Consider the following 16,964-nt stretch of genomic DNA (forward strand, 5'->3'; position numbering starts at 1 on the left):
AATTTTCCTGAGTTCAAATCTGGCCTTAGACATTTACTAGCTATGTGACCTTGGGCAAACCACTTCAGCTCCTTTGCCTCAGTTTCCTCATCTTTGCCAAGGAAACTCCAGATTGGATCACCAAGAGTTGGACATGACTGGAATGACTGAACAACAACATATATTAATGTACGTATTTATTATGAGGCAGCTAGTTTCTGTAGAACATTGGATCTGGAATTAAAGAGATTGGAGTTAAAATTCAGCCACAGAAATTTACAAGTTGTGTGATCCTGGATAAGTCATTCAACCTTTTCTGCCTCAGTTTTCTCTTTTGCAAAATGGGATATAATAACACCTACCTTACAAAATTGTAAGAATCAAATGAGAGAGCATATGCAAAGTGCTTTGCAAACCTTAAAGTGCTTCATAAATCTTAACTTATACTAATATTCTCTCTCTCTCTCTCAAAAAAAAAACAAAAAACCTTACCTTCTTTCTCAAACTTAATACTATTGCTCTCAAGACAGAAGAGTGGTAGGGATTAGGGAATGGGTTTTAAGTGACTTGCCTAGGATCACAAAGCTAGGAAGTGTCTGAGGTCAGATTTGAACTGAGGACTTCATATTTCCAAGCCTGGCTCTCTATCCACTGAGTCAGTGCCCCTGTTGTTGCCCCAAATAATATACTCTTAAAGTATAGTCTATGACATTTTCATATAATGAGCTTATCTCTCCCCCACCTTAAGGACACCTCCTGGTTTATAACATTGATAAATTTCTCCCTACAAGGTTTTATTAAAAGAGGAGGCATAAAATGGAATTCACTCCTTTGCCATAAACTTGTGCCTTGTTCCTGCAACAGGTGAGGAGACAAAAAGAGAGAACATGGGGAAAAAAAGAAATTAAATATGCTTTTTGAAAATGAACATTTAGTATTAGAGCCAGGGGATTAAAGTGACCATCCAAGTTTGACTTTTCCAGGGTGCCGTGGCACCTCTGACCACTCTTCCTTAAAAGGAATGATACCAAGATGTATATGTTGGCAAGGAAGGTCGGGAGGATTTGGGAAACAATGAGAAATTTGGAAGAAAACCAAATGAGTCTCAAATGAAACATGTCTAGATGTGTAGGGAAGTATTGCTAAAAGCAAGGTTCTGGCTGGCATGATTGACTGAAATGATGGAGGTGATTGGTTTGACTTCTAACTCTGCCAAGCCACTTTCCTTATCCTAGGGGGAAAAAAACTCCATTTCTTAGAATCCTTCTTTTATCTTAAGTAATTAACAAGCATTTTTATTAGTCCTTTCCTATGTCCTAGCTACTTCCTGTCATAAGCTGAGCAACGTGAATAATTCTTACAACTTTTAGATTATGGGAAGATGGAGGCAGGAGTCATGACATGAACAACCATGACCTGTCAATTACTCATACATTTCCATTCCAGACAGACAGAGTTTATTAACAAGGAGTCCTTTTGGGCTGCTCCACAGAAGTGACATGAGTCAGTGGAATAACATTATTCCACAAAGATATTTTTGGGGGTTTTGCCTGAAATGAACACTTTTGCTTATGTGACCTTTGTCCGTTGGTTTCTTCTTTTATTAAAAACTGTCCCATATCCCTAGAGAGGAAGTGGCTGTCCAATTAAGACTGAGTTAGGTGTGGTTGACAGAGAGTAATGTTCCCATCAGTTGGAGAACGAATTAGCCAGACTTTGGCCAAGCTCCTTTGCCAGTGAAAGTGAACAGAAACCACTGTGACTCAAGTGATTCACTGGAAGAGAAGATGGACTAAAGATGAAGGAAGGCTCTATTTTTCCCAAAACAAAAGAATTTTCCCCCAGACTCAGTCCTTGAGGACTTGTGTCTTCTTATGCATCAGGTATCAAAAAGAAAAAAAAATCTGAATGCTTATTTCTTAACAGTAAAATATTTTGATTTTGTAGGGTACTCTACTTTTGCTGCTGTTGTTGAGTTGTTTCAGTTGCATCTGACTCTTCATGACCTCATTTGGGGTTTTCTTGGCTAGTGGTTTGCCAGCTCATTTTGCAGACGAGGAACTGTAAAAAACAGGGTTAAGTGACTTAGTCACACAGCTAATAAGTATCTGAGGTCAGATTTGAATCCAGGATTATGAGTGTTCTTGACTCTAAGCCTAACACTTTATTCATTGTGCCACCCAATTGCCCAGGACTTTCTGCTAGGAGTTGGGAATAAAAAGAATCAGAAGACAGGGTCCTTGTCCTTGAAGGAATTAGAATCCAGTTGGATAGATAGGGCATATTCTCAGAAAGGATGAATATCAACATGAAACATAATGGGCCAAGACCCATAAATGAAGGGCTTCAAAAAAATAGATAATAAATGTCAGGAATTCCAAGAGAGGAGTTAAGTCTTGAGGGTAGAGAGGTCAGAGTAAATTTCCCAGAGGATATAGTCTCCATAGGAATGAAAGTATGCCAGTCTTTTAGAGGAAACTGTTTCCTAGGCAGCTAGATAATACAGTGATTAGATAGCAGGACCTGGAGTCAGGAAGACCTGAGTTCAAATCTATCCTTACACACTTCCTGGCTATGTGATGCTGAGTATTCCACTAACCCTCTCTTTGTCTTGGTTTCCTTATCTAAAAGGAGGATAATAATAGAACTCCCAGATTTGTTTTAAGAATCAAATAATGAATAAAATTAAAAATAAAAAAAGAATCAAATAATGATGTTTCATTAGACTGTGTGCTCCTTCAGAGCAGACACTGTTTCTTTTTAGTTTTTAGTTTTTACTGAGTTTTTAGTACAGTGCCTGCTACATAGTTTTTGCTTAATAAAAGGTTTTGACTGCTTGATTTGTACAGTGGTACCTGAACTTGGAGTCACTGAGAGACCCATGATTCAGTCTTGCCTCTTACTTCTGTATGGCCGTGGGAAAATCACTTAATCTCTTTGAGCCAGAAGTGGAATGGAAGGCAGTAATGAGTCCTCCCTCAGTGGGAGGAGGTCTTGAAGTCAAATGTATATCTGTTGGGCATAATATAGAGTAAATTCTTTTTCAGGCATTGGTTGGATGAGATTACCACCAAAGTCCCTTTCAACTCAGAAATCAAATCCTATGACTTTATGATGGCAAGAATAGTACAGGCTAGGGTCAAATCTAATGTGGTTGGTGGGAGTTCTTGGAATTTGCTCCATGTGGTTGATAAAATATGCATTACAAAAATCTAAAAGAAAATGAAATAAGGGATGGAGGAGAAATGGTGAATGAAGTCTCTGAAAACTCTTCTGGTAGCATTTCTCTAGATTATGGGTTAATTAATTAATTTTTCCAAAATAAAATTCAATGGTGATATGTTGTTCAACATGATTGCATCTGCTTGGGTAAGCCCAACACTACTTGGAGCCCCAAATTTTTAAAAGGCCTCTAAGAGTTTAGAAGAGTTGTGTAGATGATTTAGGTTAAAATATGGTGCCTCTGTCAAAGAGAAGAGATTTTACAAGTCATTTGCTGGTTAGATGAGAATTCCTACATGGGATATTTCATGTCTACTTACTAGTTAGTTTTTCCTGAGCCCCAGTAATATTCTAATTAAGCAAAAGCACAAACTATGTCAGGTTGATTTATAACCTATATTAGACTTTTAGTCTTAGAGTCATGTAGAACACACCAACATAGGGAATAAGATTGGAATAATGTAGGGATTATAGAAGCACAGATTTAGCACTAGAAGGGATCCAAGCCAGACCTGGTCTGATCAAATACTGTCATCTTAAAGATGGAGACCAAATGAAATTCAATAACTTGTTGAAGGTCACATAAGTAGTGTTAGAAACAGGATTCTGAACCAAGGTCCTTTGACTCCAGATCCATTGAGATTTCTATGGTACCATGATTTAATCTGAAGAAAAAGATAGGACCAAGTCTTTAAATACTTAGCAATCTTGTAAACAATCTGGGTTTATTGGTGGTGGTGGACTTGGGTTGTTTTTTTTTTCCATCTCAGAGAAAGGAAACTGGAGTCTCATCTTTTTCTTTGATTCTCAGCACTTAGTATAGTACCTGATACATTTAATAAACATGATATGCATTTAATAAAAAAATAGACATTTAATAAGTGCTTATTGATTGGTTAGAAGGTTTATAAGGAAGGTCAGGAAAGAAAAAGTCATATGATGATAGTATTACTTTGGAAGAATGCATGATCCAATTGTGACCAAAGGGAGTAAGTGAAAGTAAGGAGAGAAAATAGGAAAAATAGGAAACATAGCAAGATTATTCAACCTCTTTGGGTTATTTTATGCTTAAGGTCATTGCTAGAAGAGTCAAATCCTATGAACTTTGTCTCTTTTTTAAAATATAAACTTCTACTTTCTGTCTTAGTAACAACTCTGAGACAGAAGGGCAAGGACTAGGCAAATGGGATAAAGTGATGTGCCCAGAGCCACACAGTTAGAAAGTACTGAAGGCCAGATTTGAACCTAGGTCCTCCTGACTCCAGGCCTGGCCCTCTATCCACTGTGTCACCTAGCTGCGTAAACTTTATCTTTCACATAAAACCACTTGGAGTCCTCAGTTTTGCCTCTCCAGTGCTCTTGATTTAGTTACTGAGTTAAATGAGTCAATGGATTGATTTTTAAATAAAAAGAAACCATTATGGTTATGTATTTCTTTCTCAACCCAGAACAATGGTTTGGGAAGGTTTCATATCTATTTAGGACCTTATATAGTATCAGTTTTAAGTCTGGCATTTGAAAAATGAGGAATCCAAGGTCCAAAAGGGTCAACTGATTTGTCCATGATCACCAAGCTAGTAAGTAGAAGAGCTGAGTCAAGAGCCCATATTTTCCTTCCTACCATAGCTCCAGGATCGGAGTAAAAAAAACACTGAAATACTCAACCATCTTTTTTATCCCAAAGAAGTATGCAACCTCAACGTTCAAAAATAGCCTTTCCGAGTAATGAGTTCAATCCAATTTTCAAAGATTGAGACAGGCAGATTCCTTTGGTTAGAAAAATGCTGTATTTATTTCATGGAAAGACAATAAAAGAAAAAAAAAAACTATACACATCAAGGACCCTTGAGCCTAATGCCTTGTTTGGTAAGCTATAAAAGGGCTCAAAAGCATCTCAAAGTGAACAAGGGCTGCACAGTCGGAAACATATACTAGCAGAGACCTGGTCATGCTTGTAAACCACTGTGATTTGATGGTGTAGAGGGCCAGGTGTGCTATATAAATGGCACTGGGTGTGCTGCTAATCCTGTGTTTGAGGTCACTTAAATGCACTAAAGCTAAATCTGTGCCCTTGCAGCCGGCCCAATTAAGAGAGCAACGTGCCATTTATCAGGGGGCCCATTAAAAGGACGCTACCTTAATTACGATTGCAGCTAAGTGTGCACAGAAAGACCCAGATGAATGCCATAGCTTCATTTCACTACTTTTCATTGGGCTTCCAGTAAAAGCCGTACACTTTTTAGTGGCTTTTGCAATTATGCTTCCCTTCAATTTTCCAAAGGTTACAGGGACTGAACCACACAAATCCCATTAAAGTAAGTAGCTGTTGTGCAATATAAATCCCTTTGAAAACTTTTGCCAGCGCCTATAAAATGATCAGCTGGCTGGACATAGATGCCCCTTGTCTGCCATGTTTGCAACCAAGATTCCAATGACAAGCTTTGATGTGGGGAAAGATTTCTGCTACCCAGGCCAAGTTTTTTTTCATCTTATTGCATCAGATTTCTCTGAAAACTGATGTGATTAAGACTTGTCAAAAACTCATTTGTCTTCAGATTTTTATTCTGAAGATATTCTTCAATGTACCCTGAAATTAGGTTTTCCTGACTAAAGATTTGGGCACATTCCAACATTTGCCTCGAGAAAGTAAGACAGCATGGAGGCATTGAAACATAGATGTCATTTACATCACCCAGTGAATGAAAAGTAGTGATAGAAGGTACTTGGCAATGGCCCAAGTCCTACACTTAGGGATCTTAGTCTCCCTTTTCACTTTATTTTTCTTCCCTTATTCCTTATTCTATTCCTTTTACTCCCCATTGTCTCACTTTTTCTCTTTTCCCCAATCACTTTTGTTCTACTCTCACTTTCTCCTTTACTGCCTTTCATTTCACTCTCATCTTGGTTTCTTCTCTCTTACTCCCTTTCACTTAGAGTTTAGGTACCCAATCATTGAATCCATTGGTCTACAAACTTTAATTGAATTGTCTGTTATGTACTAGGAATTATGGTAGCCACTAGAGATGCCAAGATAAAAAATGAAATTGTCTCTATCCTTAAACAACTTACATCCATAAAAAAACCTTTAATTTCCATCTTAAAATCAATACCATGTATTGGTTCCAAGACAGAAGAGCAGTAAGGACTAGGCAATGGGGGTTAAGCGACTTGCCCAGGGTCACACAGCTAAGAAGTGTGTGAGTCCAGATTTGAACCCAGGGCCTCTCATTTCCAAATCTGGCTCTCAGTGAACTGAGCCCTCTAAATGCCTGCAACAACTTACATCCTTTAAAGGAAAACATGGTTAAATGACCAAGAGTAGGTAGCAATATCTTAATCATATATATGAGGTAAAGGCTACTAGATTCTTTTCCATCCTTATCAAGAGAACTCTCAATAATCTTTTCCCTTATTCCTTTCATATTATACAGTTGGAAGGCTGGTGGGGGTTGGTCTGGCTCAAAGTAAAGCTAGGTTAATGCCTTCTCTATGGTTTTGACCAGACTTGAATCACAATGAACCATGAAACCTCAGTTCCCTGCATTTTTTTCCATGTCCCCAGTCAGTTAGAATGATCAACAAGCAGATATGATTGGGGATGTAGACTCTAAGGGATCACCCTAATGCAAACATTAATAATATGGAAATAGGTCTTGATTAATGACACATATAAAACCCAGTGGAATTGCTCATTGGCTATGGGAGGAGGGGAGGAAAAGAACATGAATCATGTAATCATGGAAAACTATTCTAAATTAATTAATTAGATAAAAAATTTAAATAAAAAAAAAGAAATATCACCAAGCAATGAAAATGCTATGCTGTTAGGGACTGCATATCTTTCACCAATGGCATTGCTTGGTTGCTATTTTGAAATGTCATTTTGGGGAAACATACATCTTTTGTAAGAGATAGAAATGGAGTGATATATTCAGAAACCAGAATATTAGAAAGTCCCATGTAGCCTAGCAAGAGGAGTCAGGTTCAAATCTGACCTCAGACATTTCCTAGCTGTGTGACCCTGGGTAAGTCACCTAATTCCCATTGCCTAGTCCTTTCTGTTCATCTGCCTTTGAACCAATACCCAGTATTGACTCTAAGATGGAAGATAAGGTTTAAAAGAAGATTCCATGTTAAAAATCAGCGCATGAAAAGGCAAGCTAGGCAAAAGGAATTTTCTCAAGTAATTTTTTGGAAGAAGGTACCAAGTCAAGTGCCTCAAGGACAATATTATAATAAAACTAGAGTATTCTACTTTTGGATATTAAAAGTCTTGGATCACTTGAAGAGTTTCAAGGTATAACTAAATAAAAATATTTACAATAATGTATTTTAAATTATCTTATTAAATTATAATAATATCTATGACAAAATATCCAGAATCTTTACAACACCTTTCAGCAATGATATAGTATGACAATAATAATGATGATAATAGCAATAGTTAAAATTTACATAGCAATTACTATAAACCAAGTTCTTTATAATTATTACTTCATTACCTCAAAACAACTCTGAGAGGTAAGTGTTATTCTTATTTCTGCTTTACAAGTGAGGAAACTGAGGCAAATAGGGACTAAGTGACTTGCCCAGGGTCAAACAACTACGAAGTATATGAGGCTGGATTTGTACTCATGTCTTCCTGATTCCAATCAATCAACCCACTTAATCATCTAGAACAAACACGTTGGACCTTGATTTAGAAGACTCTTACAGTGACTACCTACATAACTCTGGCAAAATATTTATGTAATTCATTTATTTGACAAGCATTTATTCATTGTCTTCTATGTGGAAGGTACTGATCATCACTGGATTGTTGTTACTTTTTTGGAGGGTCAGATATATAAAAGACTTGGGCCCTCCTCAGTAAACTTGTGACTCTACTGGTATCCACAGCTGTGGACCAAAACAAGAGATGAAAAGCATTTATGCAGTGTTTGTATAGTCAATCATCTTTGAAGCAAGATGTCAGTTGCTGCTTCTTTCTAAACATTTACTTGGGTGGGATAATATAAAGATGACCCAGAGGGAGGGGTCATGAATGGGCAACTTCTCTACTGTGACAAGGGAATCACTTTAAAAGACTGATATATATTAATTTAAGGTCGCCAAGGAATTCAGCTATGTAATTCCTAAATGAAAAACTCAAGTCAGCCGTCAGCCTTTTTTGGAGTTTAATTACAATAGGAGCAAGAAAGGAATTAGAGATAGAGAGAGAGAGAAAAAAGGGAGAGAAGGGAATAGGGCTTAAATACCCCTTCTGTTTAGGCTGGGCCAAAAGGCCCAAGCCCTTAGATAGCTGGGGCAAAGAAAAGAGATCAGTCCCTATCACTCTCGTGACCAAAATGGAGAAACAGTCTCAGAGGCCCCCACCTTCAGCTTCCTTCAGCGCAAGCTTCTCCGAGTCCACCGCAATCACCCCGACCACACTCCTCCTCTCCCCCAAGTCTCCAGACCCTCCTATCTTTCAGGAAACCATCCAAGTTCCTCCTCTCAGTTCTCCCATCTACCAATCACTGTTCATTAATTTCCCTGTGCCAATGGAGGTTCTAGCTTAACCCAGGACCGCCCAGAGGTTTCTGGCTTTTGCACATGTCTGTTGAAGGTCATATTTTCAAATGATTAAATCTTTGATCTAGGCTGCAGCCCTTACTCAATCCTGTTAGGACTGAATAGGGTGGAGATTTATTCCAAGTATCTCCATTGTATCAATTCTAAAATCAATCATGATTCAAAGAACTTCCTGTTCTATGCTTAAGCATAGGTCAAAGTCCTTTCCATTGTTCAGCAAAAGGTTTCTGTACTAAAGTAATCTGAAGAAGGGAAGAGAAGGAACCTCCCATGCCAATGGGGTTCCCATTCCAATAGACTATCAGTAAGAAATTTTCCAAGTATGAAATATCCCAATGGTGAAATTTCCAACATTTATAAGTCTAAGGAATTTTGAGGTTTACACTACCCATGGGTTACAAATAAACATAGCTTGTTGTTTTTATTACTCTCAAAGAACATAAGTTACTTCTTTATTGGAAAAATGAGGCATATCTGTAGAAACTCAAGAAAAACATAGTCATTTCAGTAAATAGAAGGTAGTTTAAACTAGAGTGATAAGAGTCCCGGCTTACCAGTCAAGAGTGTAACCAGGCTCTGCCAATGAGTTGTGGTGTAAACTTGGGGAAATTACTTCATTTCCCCAAGCTAGATTTTTTTTCATCTGTAGTATAGGTACAATAATCTTTTCCCTACTCAGTTCACAGTTGCTGCAAAGATCAAATGATCTGATATCTACGGAAATGCTATGCAAATGTAAAGTAGTCAATATTTCAAGGACCTGTGTTTGGCAACTTCCTATATTGAGAGACTAATAACATATGTCTATGACATATATACAAACATATCCGTACCACACGTGGCCTGTTGGGTGGAATAGGGGATAGAATGTTGGACTTGGAATCAGGAAGATTCATCTTCATGAGTTCAAAAATTGTCTCAAACTCTTATTGGTTGTATAATCCTGGATAAGTCATCTCACCCTGTTTGCCTTAGTTCCTTACCTGTAAAAAGAGCTGGAGAAGGAAATGACAAACCACTCCAGTATCTCTGCCAAGAAAACCCTAAGTAGGGTCCCAAAGAATTAAACATGGCTGAAATGATTCAACGGCAGCAAAACATGTACACATAAGGCACATGTATAATACATATCCATATAATGAAGGCATACATCTACATGATACACAAAGGAAAATTTCTCACTTTATTGTAATCAATTTTCATGAATCAGTTGGGGAAGGTCTCTATTCTTAGGTACAACTGCAAATGAGACTCGCAAATTTAGTTTGAGGTGGCAACCCCAATTGGTAGTTCTCCAGACACATTCTTGGTGCCAACAATCACCATGTGAACCTTCTGGTTAAATGTCACAACCTTTGTGGATATGGTTGGTTCCAAGATTTTCTTCTAATGTGCAATATAAACTAGAGCAAAAGACTTTTTAATCTTTCTATTTGGAATACCAGTTTCTGTATTAGGAAAGATGTGGGCAAGGGGTAAAGAAGACATGTCCTCATACGGGAACTGAATCTTCCAGTAGCCTATTGCCTTTAATCAAGTAGTGATGCCCCAGAAGGGATGTGGTTTTGGATCCCCCTACCCCAAATTCTATAAAGTCATCCAGATAACACAAAAGGAGGTGAAGCTTTGCTTTGCTAAACATAATCTTTTGGTTTAGAAGAGCAGTTAAATCTGAACAACTTTGCTAGGCATGCCCTTGGGTATGGTCAAGATCAGATATATTGGGCTGAAAGATGCTTTTGAAGCTATCTAGTCCAACCTCCTCATTTCACTGAGGAAACTAAATGACTTGTCCAAGGTCATGCAGGTAGTATTTAAACTCAAATCCTTTTTCATTGCAAATTCAAGGCTCTTTCCATAGTACCATACTGCAATCTGAACAGCTGCTATCATAGACAGAGATAGAAAGAGTTCTGCTGTAGGCAAAAGAAAGAAGGAGATGTAACTAGATATAGAGTGGGAGTAGAGGAGAAAAGAGGTTCATAAAAGAAACTGGTAAAGGGAAGAAAGAAAAGCAGAGATGCCAAACCCACAAGATTAAAAAAGTCAGCCTTGAAAGCAAGATCTATGTTGCAGTTCTCTTCATGCATAGCAGATGACAGAGTACTTTGCAAAGAGTAGGTGCTTAATAAATATTTTTAATGAAAATGGAGCCATTTAAATTAAGAAGTAGTTTTGTTTACATGCAAGTTTGTTAATATTTGTTCCTGTGATCTAGAGGATACAAAAGAAGTACATGATGAAGATCCCCAGGGATTAAAGGGCATTGTACAATGTCCTCAAAGAACTTACATTTCAAATAATGTAATATTTTATATCTGCATGAAAAAAATTAAATAATATAAGAAAGTATAGCACTGAATATCAAAAGAAATTCAGGCAAATTTTAGAGAAGGATGGGTTGGGGTAAGCAAGCAAGAAAGAACCATGGAACTGGTAGTGAGGTTACCCTGAGCCTGGGAAAAGAGATTCAGATCTAGGTCTTAAATGTGAACCAAGTTATGGGAGAAAAGGATGCTGAAAGAAACCTTCTAACCACATAGATCTATATTGTTAAAAGAGTAAGTTTTGGAGTAGGCTTTGGAGTAGGAACATCTGGGTTCAATTCTACTCCTCAGTGTTTATGCAAGTCACCTACCTTGTCTCAGTTTACTTCTCCATAAAATGAGGAGATTGGGCTCAGTTATTTCCAAGACCTCTTCTAACTCTAAACCAATGATCCTCAGAACAATCTATTTATTATTTTTAATAGGAATTGCATCTAGTGAAAAAATTTACATTGAAATAGTTTATCTAATGATTCAGGAAAAGTAAAAAAATAAACAGACCCTTGATGTGATGAGACATTTTTATAGTTTCTCATTTCTAATTCTCATTCTAAATATTCTTGTATCTAAAATATATGGAAGATTTTGTCAAATCTGTAAAAATATGAGCCATTCTCCAATTGACAAATGGTCAAAGGATATGAATGGACAGTTTTTGGATGAAGAAATGAAAGCTACATGTACTATATGAAAAGAATGCTCTAATTTGTTATTAGAGAAATGCAAATTAAAACAACTATGAGATATCATCTCCCACCTTTTAGATTGACTAAAATGATAAAAGGGCAAAATGACAAATTTTGGATGGGATGCAGAAAAATGGAGACACTTAATACACTGTTGGTACAACTGTGAGAAAGTGAACTGGGCATTTTAATATAACAAATAAATAAATTTAAATAAAAAAAAGAAATTACCTTAACTTGAAGTTGGGATCTGGATTCAAATTTTAGTTCTGCTACTTACTACTGTGTAATATGGGACAAGTTGCTTAATTCCTCTGGGTTTGTTAGCTCAATTGTAAAATGAGTCTGTTTAAATAAACAACTAGTTGGGTCTCCTCTAGCTCTTAATTTGTTTATCTGATTTATTTACTCTAATGTCCAAATCAACTAGATTAACCAAATATTCTTTGACTATGTTCTATATACATAAGGCATTGAAGATTGGGAAGTATACAACATGGCCCCTGCCCTCAAGAAACTTAAAGCCTTGGGGGTGGGGGCTGATTAAAAAAAAAAGGTGCACAAAAAACTACAAAATGAATTGAAATGCATTAAATCCATAGGGAAGGTAAAAACTGCTGGTTGAAGTTTGAGAAGGGAGAGTCAGCTCTGACTAAGAGGAATCAGTAAAGGCTAACTTCTCTTTATTTTGGATAGATTGACTTGCCCTCTGGTTATCCTGAGGTTGGATAAATACTGCTCAGTTCAATGTCCCAGAGAATGAGATGTCCTGTGACATATTATAGGAAGTGAGCATCTCTGGTCAGGATGTTCAAAGACCAATATGAATTATAGATGTTTTCTCTGGAAAGCTGGTCAGGACATCAGACTGCAGTCAGAAAATGAACAGTTTAGCCTCATCTCTTTCCCTACCCTTCATTCAACCTGAGCGAGAGGTCTGATAAAGCTGTATATTATAGAGACGGGTCCCTCCATTGCCCAACATTTGTAAACCTCTGTAATGTTTACATGTCCTCTGGTGCATCTAAAGATACTGTGGCGGATCGTGGTCTCCTCTGTCAGAGAAGAAAAACAAGGAGCTCACAGTTTGGAATAAGTGAGCACAGACAGACGTGGTATGGAGTTGAAGGCTTGCTGGTCGTCTCTTTCCATTACACCTTGCCCCATGGAGGATGTTTGCCAGAAGGAGAATTGCTAGACTCCCTTTATTTGCATGCTTTTTTTCATGCCCAAACTCATCTGAAGAGGTGTTATGATTTGTTAAAACAACAACAGTAATAACAAAAACACAACAAGGAGTTTCCTCAGAACTACTGCTGGAGTCTTTCAAGTCATCATAGTTGTTTGCTCCCTGTCATATTTTATTATTCTCCATTTTCCGCCCTCCCATGTCAGGGGAAATGGTGGTTTACGGTAGCCAACCAATGATATTTGGGTTAACAACAGGTTTGCTTCAAAGAAGAACTCAGTGAGTCCACTTGTAATTCTGAGAATAGGACATACTAAAATTCGCTAGACTGAGTTGCATGATGGCAGTTTAAAAGAACAAGAGAGAATAGGCTTACATGGCAGCACAGAGGAGTTCAAATTTCACCTGAGGAAGTTCCTGACAATGAGGATTACGAATTGCTAGAGTGATTTCCTTAGGGAAGCTGTGGAATCTCCCTTCTGGGAGGGTCTAAAAGATTTGGCTCAGTTGCAGGTAGGGAAAGCCCAAACTGAAAAGCAAAGTTGCTTCTGAAACTCTTTTCTAGTCCTTTGGCTTTGTACCTGGATCTTCAAGCTTGGGGTGACACCTTCCACCAGGGTTCAGACTAGCTGGAGAGGCCTGACACTTGTTATTACAATCAGGGAGATGGGACTGCGGATACCAGCAGACCTAAGAAGGGTACCAGTTTCTTCCTCTGAGGTTGTCTCTAGGGAAGCGTTAGGGGATGGTGTGAAGGAGGTCCTAATAATGACTGTGGAGCTTAGCTTCTTAGAAGAAGGAGCAGTGAGAGTCCCAGACTTCTCTTGGCACAATAACATAGTTTTCAGGAGTTAGCTGGGTGATTTCCCTGATGTATCTAGGTGTGTGTTCCCCTACGTGTTGGAAGCCATTGGACAAAGTTTTCTATATTAGGCTGTGCTATGAATAGCCTGAGGACTTAGCTGTAGTATGTAGACTAAAGCAGTACTAAGTGATGATTCTGGGCCACAAGGTCAGAGACAGCTGCATCCTTGATGACACCTTCTGAGTCTCCTAGTCATGCCTGGGTGTCAGAGGTCATGAGACCCTTGCACTCAGAGGTCACAGAGTCCTGACAGGCATGACAAATAAAACCATTGTCTGAACATAGACCTGAGAACTGGGAGGAAGAATGCCTTTGGTGCATTATGAATGGAAGAATATTTCACTTGCTTTACATTGCTAGAAGTAATGGCACTTTTCCAAAGGCATTAAAGGATTTAGACTTACCACTTTTATATTACTTCCCTTTATCTTTCCTTTCAATGCCGGAGTAGATGATGATTCCTCATGAAATATCTGAGAGCTTTTTAGACCAATGGAAAAAGCACTGAACTAGGAATCAGGAGACTTGGATTCTTTCTTAGATCATCTACTTACTGGTGGTGTGAATTTGGCCAAGTCACATAGCATCTCTGAACTTTAGTTTCCTTGTTTATAAGGTGGAGATAATAATGCATACTTTTTATTTGCCTCAGAAAGTTGTCTTGAAGAACAAATGAGGTAATGGATAGATGGTAAACAATAAAACTCAGGAAAACTCCAAGATAATAGATGAGAAAAAAAGGAGTCACTTGGAAGAAAAAAAATATTAAAGGTTAAGGAAACCATCACTTCTCCCGGGCTATAGAAATAGGTTCTAGTAGTTATAATAGATTTGCATAGACAGAGAAGACTCTTAATAAATGTTTCTTGAATGAATAAATGAGCAAGACATAATAATGAACAGAATCTTCAATTTGAATTCACTTGGAACCATTATAACTGCATTTACTGTCACAACACTACCATGTTGAACAAATGCTTAGTTATTTCCCTGGACTTTTCTCTGGGGAGTTTGCTATTTGGGGAGAGGTGGGCCTTTGGGGCTAGAATCCAAAGTCTGGTTCAGCAGGCTAAATGTAATATTTGGGTTGTGATAGCTCATTGAGTTGTAAATCTCAGAAAGATCTATGGGCTCAGTGGCTAGGCTTTGTGGCTGGCCAGTGCAGTAGGTTTGTTAGTGGTGTTAGCACAGCTGGTATTCAGTTCAGCTTGATACATCCATCACTCTTGACTTGAGCTGAGTGGGGGAGGTGGGGTTGGGTGTACACTAATCACTGCCTCCAGACATGGAAGATGGAAGGCTGGATAATTGGCTTGCCAGGATTCCAAAAGTGGATTATGGACAAGAGCTAAGACTAAAGGCAATTGTGGACATTGCTAGTATTTGGGAAAATCTCAGGTTTTATACTCAGAATCTTATTTTTGGTAGAATTATAGTAGGAGATCTATCAGTTCTTCTCCCTCTTCCTGAGGAATCTTAGAATCTCCTGGATTTATGGATTTGACTTAGCTTGGTGTTAATTGAGAATCTGTAATAACTCCAAACTGTTTTTGTTGTTGTTTCAAAAGTTGTTATTGCCTTTTATTTTAAAGTCATTTCATTTCTCCTTTTAAAAAATCCCTTTGTTTAATAATTTCTTGTAACAAAGAAAAAACCTTCAGGCAAATCTGATACTGTGGACTCTTGATATCATATACCATATTCCACATTCATGGTTCCTTATCTCTCTACTGAGAGAAGGGAGGAATGTTTCATTATCAATTTTCTAGGATCAAGATTGTTCTTTGCAACTTCTCAATTCCTTCAAATTAGATTGTCTTGTAGTATTTATTGTTTATATTGTCAAGAGGCAATCAATTGAGCTCTAATCTGCTCCCTTGGAAAGGAGCTTTGACTGTGGGTGGTGCCCCACACACCAGAAGATGCAGGGTTTCTCTGATCACTTTTGTTACACCTTATTGTGGTTGCTCTGTATAGTGTTCATTTGTTGTTTAGTTCTTTAGATCATCTCTTGTGTTCCCAAATTTTTTCTATTCCTCATCTTCACTGATTCTTTAGTGATTATAAGGGAGGAGAATGGGGTAGAGGTATAATTTCCATGATTTTTTCAATGTGGGAAAAGCCTAGGATGGGTTCCCACACATTTCCTACCTCTTCTCCACCTACCCATGAAAATTAGATCTCATCTTTTATTGGTGGTCTTAGAGAGCTGGTCAGAGGATTAAAAGATTAAGTGAATTTCCCACGGTCATCAAGTTAGTATAGGCTAATTTTTGTGTAGAAAAACTTTGTTCATCAAATTAAACTCATCAAAGCCAACAAGTCATTACTAGAACTTGAATACAGGTCTTATTTTTAGGGTTGGTTTTTATCAATTGTATCACATTGCCTCTCCCATTACTTCCTATGGTGCAGCAATATTCCATTATTTTCATGTGCTTCAATTTATTTGACCTTATCCCAGTCAATGGGTACTGAATTCGTTTCCATTTTAAGGAGCTCCAGTTACTCCAATTATGAAACCATGAAGCTGGATGGAGGCCCTGGTTGTTAAGAAGTGAGGGTTCTATGATGCTTCCAAGGGACTGTAGGGTAAAAAACTTAAAAGTGGGAATGGATTCTTGCCCTGTCCTCCTCTACTTCAAGAGGCCAGGTTGAATCTGTCAGAATTTTTAGTCACGTAGATGAAAGCATTTATGTTCCAGGTCTGCCTGATTTGGTTCAAGCTCTATCAGTTTTGCTCACTTCTCTGTTCTTGAGGAGTTAAGATCTTCCATCCTTTTTCCTCCAAAGAGGACTCATAGATCATGCAACTTGGGGCCTTCTGACCACAGATGACCAAAACCCTTATACATAACCAACCAGTGACAAGGAATCCTTGCTGTCCACATTTGACTATGGAGGTCTAGAAAATATACCAGTGCTGCAGTCATTATGCAAGGTCACTTTACTTTTCTGAGTCTCAGTTTTTTTATCTGTAGAATGGGGAGAAAAACAGCCACTTCATAGGGTTCTTCTGTGGCTCAAGCAAAGTACCAGTATAGAAAAGTCTACCTCCTGGAGTAGGAGAATGGCAGTAGGACATAATTGCCTTAACGACAATGCCATTTTTGTTTTGCTTT

The 16,964-nt window shown here is 38.0% G+C and overlaps 1 protein-coding gene and 1 non-coding gene across 3 annotated transcripts in view; one reads left to right on the forward strand and one right to left on the reverse strand.

Moving 5' to 3' along the window:
* PRRX1 (paired related homeobox 1) overlaps positions 1–16,964 on the forward strand; it is a 97,497-nt gene that overhangs the window by 58,375 nt on the left and 22,158 nt on the right. The window lies entirely within an intron of this gene.
* On the reverse strand, positions 6,494–6,621 carry LOC130457825 (U6atac minor spliceosomal RNA). Its single transcript, XR_008917094.1, has one exon. It is a non-coding gene; the product is annotated as a U6atac minor spliceosomal RNA (small nuclear RNA).

This window comes from Monodelphis domestica, chromosome 2, assembly GCF_027887165.1.
Source record: "Monodelphis domestica isolate mMonDom1 chromosome 2, mMonDom1.pri, whole genome shotgun sequence".
Lineage (NCBI taxonomy): Eukaryota > Metazoa > Chordata > Mammalia > Didelphimorphia > Didelphidae > Monodelphis > Monodelphis domestica.